General features: G+C 37.2%; 1 non-coding gene across 1 annotated transcript; it reads left to right on the top strand.

Moving 5' to 3' along the window:
- The first annotated feature begins 10,152 nt into the window (after positions 1–10,152).
- LOC127618321 (U6atac minor spliceosomal RNA) lies at positions 10,153–10,271 on the top strand. The gene has a single exon (XR_007967423.1). It is a non-coding gene; the product is annotated as a U6atac minor spliceosomal RNA (small nuclear RNA).
- The last annotated feature ends 2,215 nt before the right edge of the window (positions 10,272–12,486 follow it).

The raw sequence follows: 12,486 nt of genomic DNA, 5'->3' as shown, positions 1-12,486 counted from the left end.
CAGATGATTATAGACGCACATAGCAATAAAAAGATTAAAAAAAAAATCTAATAAATAATGACCCTTCTTCAAAGGCCGCCACCCTCCCCATCTCTGAGCACCACTCATGAAATGAGGGTGCTCCAGCAGACCTCCAACCCCTTAAAATAACCTGTCTGGCAATCAAAATGCTAGTTAGGACCCAACTCTTTATATGGCTATTCTCGACGGCGATGACCACCCCATTGCCCAAAATACAGAGTCTGGGGCAAAATGAGAGCCCAGTCCCCAACACATCACATATAAAACCTTCGACCAAAACTCCTGGATCCTAACATACACCCAAAAGATATGTCTTCATTCTCTGATTGGCATCGCAAGCAGGTGGGTTTGTCTTTAAGATCAACCCTATACAATTTAGAGGGGGTCCAATAGAACCAATGTAAAATCTTAAATTGTTAAAGGTGTACCCTTGCGTCTCTAGATGCAGCTTTTATGTTTTTAAAATCTTAACCCAGACAAAGCAAGTGGTGCAGTTGTAAATACCTAAATAACAGAGATCAGGGGATCCTAAAATATTCAACCAAATTTTCAAATGATCTCAGAAAACCACTCTCATATAGGTCACCAAGTGTATTAACCCCCCTCACAATCCACTCTGACCAACAAAAAGGGGACATATTAATGCATATTTTGGGGTTTAGCCATAAGCTTGAGGCAACATTTAGATAAATATCAGAATTAAACACTCGAGACACTTTTGTCCATACTGATTGCAAATGTGAAATACCGGGGTGTAACTTAACCTCACTGGTTTGTTTGATTGAAAGGCTTTGCAGTGGCAAGATAGGGGCAAGAAATTCCTTTTCAATGTAAAACCAGGGAGGGGCTCTCTCAAGTGGAAGCGACCAATGAGCCAAATGTCTGAGACTGAATGCATAATAATAAAACAAATTATTGGGTAGGCCTAACCCACCTTTGTCAATCGGCCTATGTAACTTATTGAAATTTAACCTGGGACGCTTACCGTTCCAAACAAAGTACTTTACTATGCTATCAAACTGCTTGAAATAAGAGAGGGGGACATCTACATGGAGAGACTGTAACAGATAGTTGAATTTTGGAATACAATTCATTTTAATAACATTAACCTTCCCAATCATAGATAAATGTAATAAAGCCCACCTGCCCACATCATTCGAAAACCTTTTTTATTAAGGGATCAAAATTAACTCTTGACTAAATCAGACAAGTTTGCCAGGAATAAAATTCCAAAATACTTAATGCCCTGTTTGGGCCAATGGAAGGTGCCCGGCTGGAAGGCCATTACTGGACAGTATGCTGTCAAAGCCAAAGTGTCGGATTTAGAGCAATTGACTTGTATCCTGAGAACATTGAAATTGAATGAATAATTCTGTGGAGGCAAGAAACTGTGGAGGCAAGAAATTTAGTAGGGTCAGAGACGAATAATAAAATATCATCTGCGTAAAGCAGAAGCTTATGTGCCACATCTCCCGCAATCACCCCTGAAAAATCCTCCTCCTTTCTTATCGTCTCTGCTAATGGTTCCAGGGCAAGACAGAACAATAGTGGGGAAAGAGGGCAACCCTGCCAGGTGCTGCTAGCCAAAGTAAAATAGTCTGAAATTAGTCCATTTGTTAGTACCGCATCTACTGGGTGTCTATAAAGTAACTTAATCCAACCAATAAACGTACTCATACATTTCCAAAATATTAAAAAGATAATCCCATTCTACCATATCAAATGCCTTTTCGGCATCAAGTGAGATGGCAGCGTCTGGATATTGATCATTCGCTACTGACCACATGATATTGATGAGATGCCTAATTTTATCAGAAGAGCTACGGTCTTGAATAAACCCCACCTGATCTATATGTATAAGTGATGTCATAACTAATTAATCGGTTAGCCAGAATTTTTTACATAATTTTTACATCTAACTGGATCAGGGAAATAGTATGGTAACTTTTACACTCGCTTGGGTCTTTGTCCTTTTTAAGAATCAGACTGATCTCAAAAACTCAAAAGGTCCATGAACGCCCTCAAGCCCCCGTGACAACTTTGCAATCGGATTGCTCAATTTTTCCTCACAAATTTGTGAGGCAAAATTACATAACAGAAAATACTTTGTAAAATAAACCCCAGCCAATAGGCAGAATGAACACAAAGAATGTGTAGATTCATTCACAGAACTGTCTCAAAGGTGTGTTCCCCCACAAAACTAATTCCAGCCGATATAAAACCATTCAGTTTCCTTGGACAGACAAACGAATGTTCAGTGAGCCAGCTGTTATGAGTTCAGCAGATGATGTAATCATTTCAATGTCCCATAAATATACTCCACAAAACAAACTCAAGCCAGCAGGATTCATAAGCACAAAGAACAAACAGAATCCACCATAACTGTTCGGAAGCAGTGTTATTCAACAGAACAACCTCCAGCCACTAAGCGGAACCAACACAAAAAGAAACAAAACAGGCATCCCGGTTCCTTGGATGGGCAAGTCAATCCATTCGGAGGCCACATAAAAGTATATACCATGACTTATTCAATCCGTCAACTTTCCTTTTCCTCAATCCTTTGTGTGACCCTATAGATATTTTGCGGTCATCCATAGTGTCTATTCTCAAACTGGCCTGGAACTTCAGTGTAATAGTGATCTTCTGTAAATGCAAATGTTTATTTAAGGAAGAGTGTTATTCACAAAACAAACTCCACCAGCTGGGCAGAGCCAATGCAAAAAGAAACAAAAATGACACCCAGCTTCCTCCAAAAGCCAGAGTAAGTACAGCAAGTTGACCCACTCAACACCCAATGGTTCACTCACCCATTGATTCTATAAAAGCCAGCGCCTGTTTCGGATATGTAAATACTTTACGACCGTCCTTCACTTCTATTCACATCTTGGCCGGAAACATCAATGCAAAAGCGATCTTTTGTTGATGCAAGGGTTTCTTGCATTCCCTGAACCAATCGTGTTTCTCTCTTGTCAAACTCGCAAAGTCTGGGAACAAGAACATATTATTATTCTTCCAAGAAAGCTTTCCTTTGCACCTCGCCTGGCGCAACATGAGATCTTTATCGGATGATCTCAGAAATTTGACCTGGATTGAATGGGGCCTTTCTTCCTCAGCAGATCTTCAAGTCGGAGCTCTGTGAGCTCGCTCGATTTCCAGCTTGTGGCCTGATGAAGAGCTCATCAATGAATTTCACCATATCTCTGCCCTCCTCATGCTCAGGAATTCCAACAATTCAGACGTTATTCCTGCAGCTTCTATTCTCAACATCTTCAAGCTTTTCAAGAATATGTTTCAAATCAACTTTGGTTGTGGGCAGATTAACGGATAATTCCCTCTCCAATGACTCCAGATAGTCGATTAGTTTCTCAACATCTGCCACTCTTGTAACTTCCATCGCCGTAATCATCGACGTATTACAGCAAAATCCTCCAAGTCAGCAAGAACCTTCAACATGATGCTTCGGCCAGCATCACAAACATGTTGTACAGTTGATGTTGGATCTCCTCTCCTGCTGCGCCATACAAATCTAGTCCCCGGCATGCAGGCCTGTCGGGGCTTTCAACCTGAACATGTAAGTGTCTTTCAATGTCTCCAGAGCCCGAGGATTTTGACTTCTTTGCCATGTTATACCTCAAAGAGCAAATGTGTAACTGTGTATATCGAATTTCACCAGACTATAACATTAGAATAATAAAATATTTAGCAAAGTGCGCAGAGCACTTCGCTCACCCATCTGCTTCTTGCATGGTGTCACGTGACCTTCCATAAATATCTTTTAATAATTCACATGATATAAAAACTCCATAAATGCTCTGCTAGAATATAATTAGCTATTTTCTATGTTAGATTATAGGCCTGCAGCTCTCTGCTCTTTACAGTCTCAGTAGATGGTGATGTAATAACTGTTGAAGATTTGTTTTCAAATGTTTTCTATACAATCACAAAATTTATCAAGAAACCACTAAATGTCACTACGGTGTATTATATGGCCTCATAATTGTAATTATCTGGGGCATTTTTTGCCCCTCGCCACAGTTCATTGATGCCCATTGGTCAAAAACTGACAAAACATTATTTTTTTTTTATTTCCCCCCTTGTTTAACTGTTTAAGAAATATCTTCTTCTTCTTTCAGCTGCTCCAGTTAAGGGTTTCCACAGCAGATCATCTGTGATCTGCATATTTGACTTGGCACAGATTTTATGCTAGACGCCCTTCTTTACGCAACCCCCTGTGGCTGATGACTCTCGCTCACAACTACAGGGCAATTTTAGAGTCTCTAATTCACTTAACCTGTTTGTTTTTGACTAGTGGGGGAAAACCATAAGAACCCTGGGAGAACGTGCAAACTCCACACAGAAAGGCCCAGCTTTCTTGCTGTGAGCCGACAGTGCTAACCACTGAGCCACCAACTGTTTAAATGGTCACAAATATGTTTAATTTAGGCAGCATCACAAACAAATGTGATTTGTTATGGCTCAATAATACAGGTATAGGGGGCCCAATTGTGGCATGAGAGTGAGGGGAGAATATAATGATCATGGGGAGGAGGGGTAATTGTAGGGGGGGCTCAAAGTACATTTACATTTATGCATTTGGCAGATGCTTTTATCCAAAGCGACAAAACATTATTTTTGTTTTGTAAAGCAACTTACAGTGCAATTATTACAGGGACAATCCCCCTGGAACAACCTGGAGTTAAGTGCCTTGCTCAAGGACACAATGGTGGTGGCCATGGGGTTAGAACCAGCGACCATCTGATTAACAGCCCTGTGCTTTAGCCACTACGCCACCACCACCAAGTAGGAATTCTGTTAGTGCTTCCATACTCAGAAACAATCCTGGGTTTTACATTTTCATTGGCATATACTATACACTACAGAAATGAGAATTCGGCACACAACAGAAATTAGAATTCTTACAATTTGCTTACAATTTTGTTAACTACATTAGTTATCATGACCTAACAATAAATAATATAATACTTTTAAAGCACTTATAATGGTTTATGCTAATTTCAAAATATACTAAAACATTTTTTAAATTAAAAGATGTTAACATATGTACAAATTAGAAATAATGAATTTACATGAACCAACAATAAATAAATTAACTAACATGAACTAAGATTAATATATGCTGTAATAAAATATTGCTAATTGTTAGTTCATGATACCTAATATTAACAAATAGAACTGAGAATTGCCATTAATGACAATATGTTGGGTGTGATAAAATGCACATTAATAACAAGGAAATATATTATAAAGGGTTCAGATTTTTTTTTTCTATAGCAAATCATCAGGCCAAATCAGATGTCTTCCCACACCTCTTCTTTCTCTCAAATCCCTCTGGAAGCAGAGATGTTTACTGAAAGTCTGGCTTCATTTGCATATCTTGTCATTTATCATCTCAAAAAAAGAGGTGTCAAAGGAAGTCACTTCAACCTTTTCTAACAATTTCATCAGTGAAAAATCACATTTTGAAATGTCTGTCTGTGGGTAAGTAAACCATATAAAACTGAATCATTTGTAAGATGCACCAATGTCTCAGTGGCTCTGTTTCACCATCATGTTATTCCAAGAGTTGTGTTTGTGCACTAGTTTCAAAATAAAGATAAAAAAAGACATGGATTAGGTTTGCCTGTGAGACCTGTCCTTGATGCTTAACCGTATCTGTTTCCAATCCAACAACATATTTCCTCACTTTCAACTGAATATTTGCATCCAAGCTCCCTTTTATTTTATTTTTTTACAGAATAGTTTCTATTATGAGCATTTTAACTGAAGCTAATGGAAATCCTATTAAAATCTTATATATGTGGTACAAGTAGAACCAGACAGTAATATTATGTGACCAAGATATGATTACTGGTTGGCATGATTAATTTTAGAGCACACATTTAAAATAGCACATTCTGTTCTGCAACCATCATAAAAACACTGGAAGTCATCCAGCTAGAAAGAGAAAACAATGATGGGAAGGCAGGAAATCTCACAAATGTCAGATAAATGGACAGAGAAGGCTGTAATAATTGTCTTTCTAGTCAATTATTGCCACAATATGTCTGCTGTATACATAAACGACATATACAGACAGTACATTTTGCTCATAAAATACTTAACACGCATGCATATGAAAAATCACTAAATATAACTGGCAGTTCAGGTCAAAACTTTCATTGTATATTTTTTCCATACAATGAAAGTGAATGGTGACTGAGGTTTTCATTCAGCATAACACCTCATTTTGTATTCCACAGAAGAAATTCAAGCAGGTTTGAAATAACATGTGAGTAAGTATAAATGGCAGAATTATTATATATTTTTTTCATCCAAGTATATATATGCATAGCTCTGTGTCCTCTTCGCTGTGAGAGACTGAAGATCAATTGAAGTATTTCATTTATTAAAGCTTTATCGAAGTGGAACAGTGCTGGTCAAAAGCAAGTGCTAGTAGGTGACCCTGAAGAGCTTGGTCTCATTAAAACTTTGTCCTAGTGTGCATATGGACTACCAGACTCTCCTTCAAAGCAATGTTTCCTGTAGCATCAGTCCCACAGAGACCCACACAGAACAATCAATGCAGGAAAAGCTCTCAGAAGTGAGGGAAGTTAATGGCCCTGCCATACTCTGTACTCATTTGTTATATTGATCAAATCTGATGCAGTTATCAGATTCTCATACAAGATAAGCACTATTAAGCTGTTTAAACACTGTTGTGTTTAGTTTTGTGTTTTTTTATTTTTCACTTTTTAGAAATGTTTGTGTTAAAGGAATAGTTAAACCAAAATGAAAATTCTCTCATCATTAACTCATTTGCTCAGATGTGTATGACTTTCTTTCTTCTGCAGAACACAAGCAAAGATTTTTAAAAGAATATCTCAGCTCGGTAAGTCCATACAATAAAAGTGAATGGTGACCAAACTGTGAAGACTCCAGTGGTTTAATCCATGTCTTCTAAAGTGATCCAAGCGGTTTTGGATGAGAACCGACCCAAAAATATATATATTTTTTTTAACTATAAATTGTGACGTCAGCAGTCTCCTTGGCGATCATGATTTTGACCTTATTTGCACTAGCACCATCTAGTGCTCTGTGCATGAATAATATTGACCAACAAAGCTGAGCTATTCTTCTAAAAATCTTTGTTTGTGTTCTGCAAGAGAAAGAAAGTCATACACATCTGGGATGACATGAGGGTGAGAATTTTTTTTTGTTGTTGGCTGAATTATTCCTTTAAGTTGCTTTTAAGACAACTCTAAACAGTCAACTCAGAATAGATTTTCATAATTAATCAGTATCCATTAAATTAAAACGTACAAATAAAATTAAAAGGAATGTTCGCCCCCAAATGAAAATTATTTCATTATTTACTCACGCTCATGTCATTCAAAACTTTGAACACAAAATGTGAGTTTATAAAGGATGAATGTTGATTGTATGTCTTTAGAAGACTTTGAATATAGCACACAAGTCTTATGGAACACTTTTATTATATTTAATGGTCCTTTTTTGTTATTGAGGAGGTTCACAACCTCAGTCCATTCACTTTCATTAAATGGAACAGAGTAGCAGGATATTTTTCAAAAATGCACATATTGTATTCCAAGAAAACAAGTTATATGGGTTTTAAACAACAAGGGGCATAATATTTATGTAGTCTAATACAGTACATGAAGCCCAAAACATAAATTATTTTAGGGCTGTAGCTAGTGGGGTGAAAGGTGGTATCATCCAAACTGTATTTATTTATAGGAAAGGGGCCCAGAGCAATATACAGTCAGGGGGCCCAGATTACCTTACGGCCAAGTATTGACAATATTGTATAGAGTGATATTATTATTGAATTGCAAAGGCAGATATCGATATTAATACTGCATAATCGGATTGGGAGGCAGATGTGAATTTACTGAAATTAACAACAATAAAATCTGTAAACAGTAATCTATGACAGTAGGACTTCTTAGCTGATATTTCTCTTTCATCAGGATCTTAATTATTGAATTAACTTGTTCAATTAAAGTTAATTAGATCTGGACATATTTACAGATGAAAAACTCACAGCTTCATCCTTAATTCACGGGGGTCCAGGCTTTAAAGTTATTGTTAAATTCTCCTTTGTACTTGCCCTTATGATAATTTACCACATTATCTTATTATCTTATTATCTTATATGGGGCAGTGGTGGCTCAGTGGTTGAGGCTCAGGGTTACTGACCAGAAGGTTGGGGGTTCAAGCCCCAGCACCCCCAAGATGCCACTGTTGGGCCCTTGAGCAAGGCACTTAACTCCAGGTTGCTCCGGGGGGATTGTCCCTGTAATAAGTGCACTGTAAGTTGCTTTGGATAAAAGTGTCTGCCAAATGCATAAATGTAAATGTAAATCTTATTCTTGCATAGTAGGCCTATCCATGGTATTAGTAAGAGCATGGTGATCACATTTCAAACCATACTTAAACCAGATGTATTTATGGTTTCTAAAAAATAACTATGGAATTTAAAAGTATGAAAAACAATATCCATGTAGAGACTAGGGGTGTGCAGTGGAGTCATTATCTGTATTTGTATCTGTTCATATGACAAAATTATTGGTATCTGTCTTTTTATTCAGATAGAACCGGGTGTGGGCGGGGCTTAAATCAGAAAACTAAATTAAAATAACTTAAAATAAAATAAATATACCCTACAAAAAAGTGAAAGTCCCATAAGACTTTCAGGAATTTTTACAATAGGACACCGTTATTTAGTTAAATAAAATTTGTAATAATAATAATAATGATGTTAAATGTATATAGCACCTTACCAGAGTTCAAGAACACTTAACATTTTCAAAGTTAGCACAGTTTAAATATTAATAAGAAGAAAAGCATGTTTCAGTTTCTTCATTTCACATAAGGAGGAATATTCCGAATTGATGGAAATGGAGCATGTAAACCTTTATGGAGCATTTTCGGAATAAAGTCTTAACCAGTTAATAACCTTAATCGCTGATGTGGACATAAATGTGGTCAACTTTAAGAGATGGCTTGACGAGCTCCGATGTGAAATCGTCACTTCAGGTCAGGAATTTAACATCATGTTCAGGTTTAGGCTTTAAATAAATAAATGAAAATCACGTGTGAATCGTGTGATACATTAACATGGACATTTCAAGACGTGGAAAGTGTATATGATGTCCTATCTTAGTTAATGTTACACTTGATCATCTCCAGACACGCACAATTATCAGAAACCGCAAACGGAGTCGAGATCGCCCCCATCCGATCTGAAATCACAACGTGCACATTTCCATTCATAAGGTTTACACTTTAGAAATATTGGCAGCACAGCTTCATAAATTAATTGTAATTTTGGATGTTTATTTAAAGTGCTGCTTTATCCTTGTGCTTTTTGGATAATCATTTTTTATATTATTCGTTTTGAAGTAAATATTCATGGCTTTCTGAATAAGGTATTTGGTTTTGGGCACATCCCTAGTAGAGGACTATAAAAATAACCTGCTCTCCCATGACAGCCTGTGGATGCATAGCTCAGGAGAGCCAGTTACACTCTGCTCTCATGCTACATGGTTTACATTTACATTTATGCATTTGGCAGACACTTTTATCCAAAGAGACTTACAGTGCACTTATTACAGGGAAAATCCTCCTGGAGCAACCTGGAGTTAAGTGCCTTGCTCAAGGACACAATGGTGGTGGCCATGGGTTTTGAACCAACAACCTTCTGATTAACAGCCCTGTGCTTTAGCCGCTACACCACCAACACACCAGTAATGCACATCAGTAAATGGTAGTGGGTGATTGACCAGCCCAATGCTCGACCAGCCCACCAGCAAATGTCCCGGTATTATCCGATGCATAGCTCGGGAGAGCCAGTCCCACTCAGCTCTAGGGTAGCGGCGTTTTGTCATACTTCTGGAGTATTTGGTGTATTCCATGCACATCAGTAAATAAGAGTGGGTGATTGACCGGCCCAGTGCTCAACCGGCCCACCAGGAAATGTCCCGGTGCCCAGATGGCCAGTCCATCACTGACTGCAGGGTGCAAAATGAACACTCACCTGCTAATTGTGACGAGGTGTGGGAGATGCCGTCTGTCACAATTGCAATTTTCATTTAGAATCAGATGCTCCATCAACACCATGAAAGGAGAGAAAGTTAGCACACCCCTTGACAAGGATATACTAATCCATCAAGAGGTCCTACTGACTGATAAAACACACCATCTACTTTGTGGCATTACTAATCATGTTTGGGATAAAGTAGAAGTGGTGAAAAGGTAAGTTCAAATTTATCCTCATGTTGTTCCAAAATCTGTATGCATTTCTTTCTTCCATGAAGAAAAGGAGATGATTTGCAGAATGTTTGCCTCAGTCACCATTATTAATAACTAAGGAATTTAGATTCCAGTTCCAATTTTGATTCATCTTGATGATCCCTATTTTGTAACGGTTCAATTAATGATTCTTACATTTGGGAAATTATATTTGAAAATAAGAAATACATTCTGATCTCAGAACAGACATAAAAAAAACAAAAACAAATCAGAGATTAATTAAAAACAATTCTTGGAAAAGGTACACAGACTTGCCATTTGTTTGAGAACTGCACTACAAGGGTAGCACTGTAGATTCAAAAGAACCAGCACATAAGAGTCATTTGATCAGAAATCTGTTAACGGAATTCACTTTAAAATGCGGAATGTCCCAGAATTTAACATATTTGGTATAAAATTAATTTATTAATATGTACGTGATATGTACTGGTGTGACGATAAAAGCACAAAAGGCAAGGATTTAAATAACTATACTGTACAGTATGAATGTGATGCATGCACACTTCAAAATGAATGTGTGAAGCCAGCCACATGTATACTAACACTGCTTCATGAGCATCACATCACTCTCTGTGTGTCTTCGTGTGTGTAGCACTTATTCACTTTGAAGCACGAGCACATGCAGCGTTTTATTATCAACAGACTTTTATTTTATTTGATAAATCACTGCCTTTTGTGGTTTAATAATACATTAAATGACTACCATATAATAATGTTCAAGTAATGTTCAATGTAGTTATAATAATAAATATTAATAATATATATAGTTAAACATCACTTTATACTTAAAAATATCTCACAAGTAAGAGTGTTGTTGTACTAAATAACGTTTTTCATCAATGATTCTCTGCTGTGCAGCACGGCATTTAAAAAAAACTCCAATGTTGTGTTTTTAATTGTGCTGTGAGGATCTGTATGGAAGCACTTTTTGATCAAAATAATGCAATCGCATTTGGAAAAGTCATTGTTCTGTTTTCATTTGATTACATTTTATTTTTTTTTTACATTTTAATTATACATTTCAATGAAACATTAAAACACAGAATTCAGAACAAATAAATTGAAAACATTTTTTTTTATTTATATAAAAATATAACAGATTTCATAGGGCCCTACACTGCAGTATTCTTTACATATTGCACAGGTTAACGAAACTCACCCTCGAAACTGTATGATAACAGAACCATATTTAACACTCTAAACCAGGATTGTTAACCACAATTTGCCATGGACTACTGATAACATGAGACATGTCTTTGTCATACCAGGTGAGTTTTTGCTACAGTTACTACTGTATGTATGTGATCTACGTACTTTGACCTCTATTTGTTTGCTGCAGTACCCTTGGTGGCATCCTGTGGGAAATAACCCAGTAAAAATGAACACTGTGTTGAATACTATATGTGATTTAAAAGACCGGCTCACTGCCTTTAGAATACAGAAATTTGCAAGTGGTTGCATAACAGACAAAAGCAGGACAAATGAATGAGGTTTAAAAGCTTTTTAGTGCTGCAGTATGTGTTCATTAGCCTTAACAGCTCTTCAGTGCAGCAGTGAATATCAGCACTTGAGTCTACATAGAAAGTACTTGATGCAGCAAATAACAAATCTCATTTTAAGGTCACTGGTCCATGATGATGTATCAGCAAAGTGAAAATTGTCTGCAATGTTTTTGTTCTGTAATTTCACACATCCCTGCTGAAAAGGCCGGTTTAACCACCATGCAATCCCCATGCTGGTCTTGACTGGTTCAAGCTGTATTAGTGCTGGTCCAACTGGTGAAATGGGGTGACCAGTATGATTTTTTTTGGTAATGCTGGTTCGAGAAATAGTTCACCCAGAAATGAAAATTCTGTCATCATTTATGTTATGACTCCTGCTCTGAATATCTCCAAGTCGTGATCACAGGCAATGTCCAGGTAACCTCAAATCATGGGATTCATCTGCGCAGAAGAGCTGTGCCGAAACACAACTCATGTAAAATGTTCTTCTGCTAGTTGCTTGCAATTTTAAATTTCAATTGCAGTTGTCGTTACAGAACACAAAGCTCCATAGTGCAGCTTTAAAGAATGTTGCAACAGCTGATTTTAGCAGCTGATAGTGACTCTTTAAAGCTTAAAAAAGCACCCAAAA

The sequence above is a fragment of the Xyrauchen texanus genome, chromosome 24 (genome assembly GCF_025860055.1).
Source record: "Xyrauchen texanus isolate HMW12.3.18 chromosome 24, RBS_HiC_50CHRs, whole genome shotgun sequence".
NCBI classification, from domain to species: domain Eukaryota; kingdom Metazoa; phylum Chordata; class Actinopteri; order Cypriniformes; family Catostomidae; genus Xyrauchen; species Xyrauchen texanus.
The sequence above is the reverse complement of the archived record's forward strand: the minus strand, read 5'-3'. Positions and strand labels throughout refer to the sequence as shown.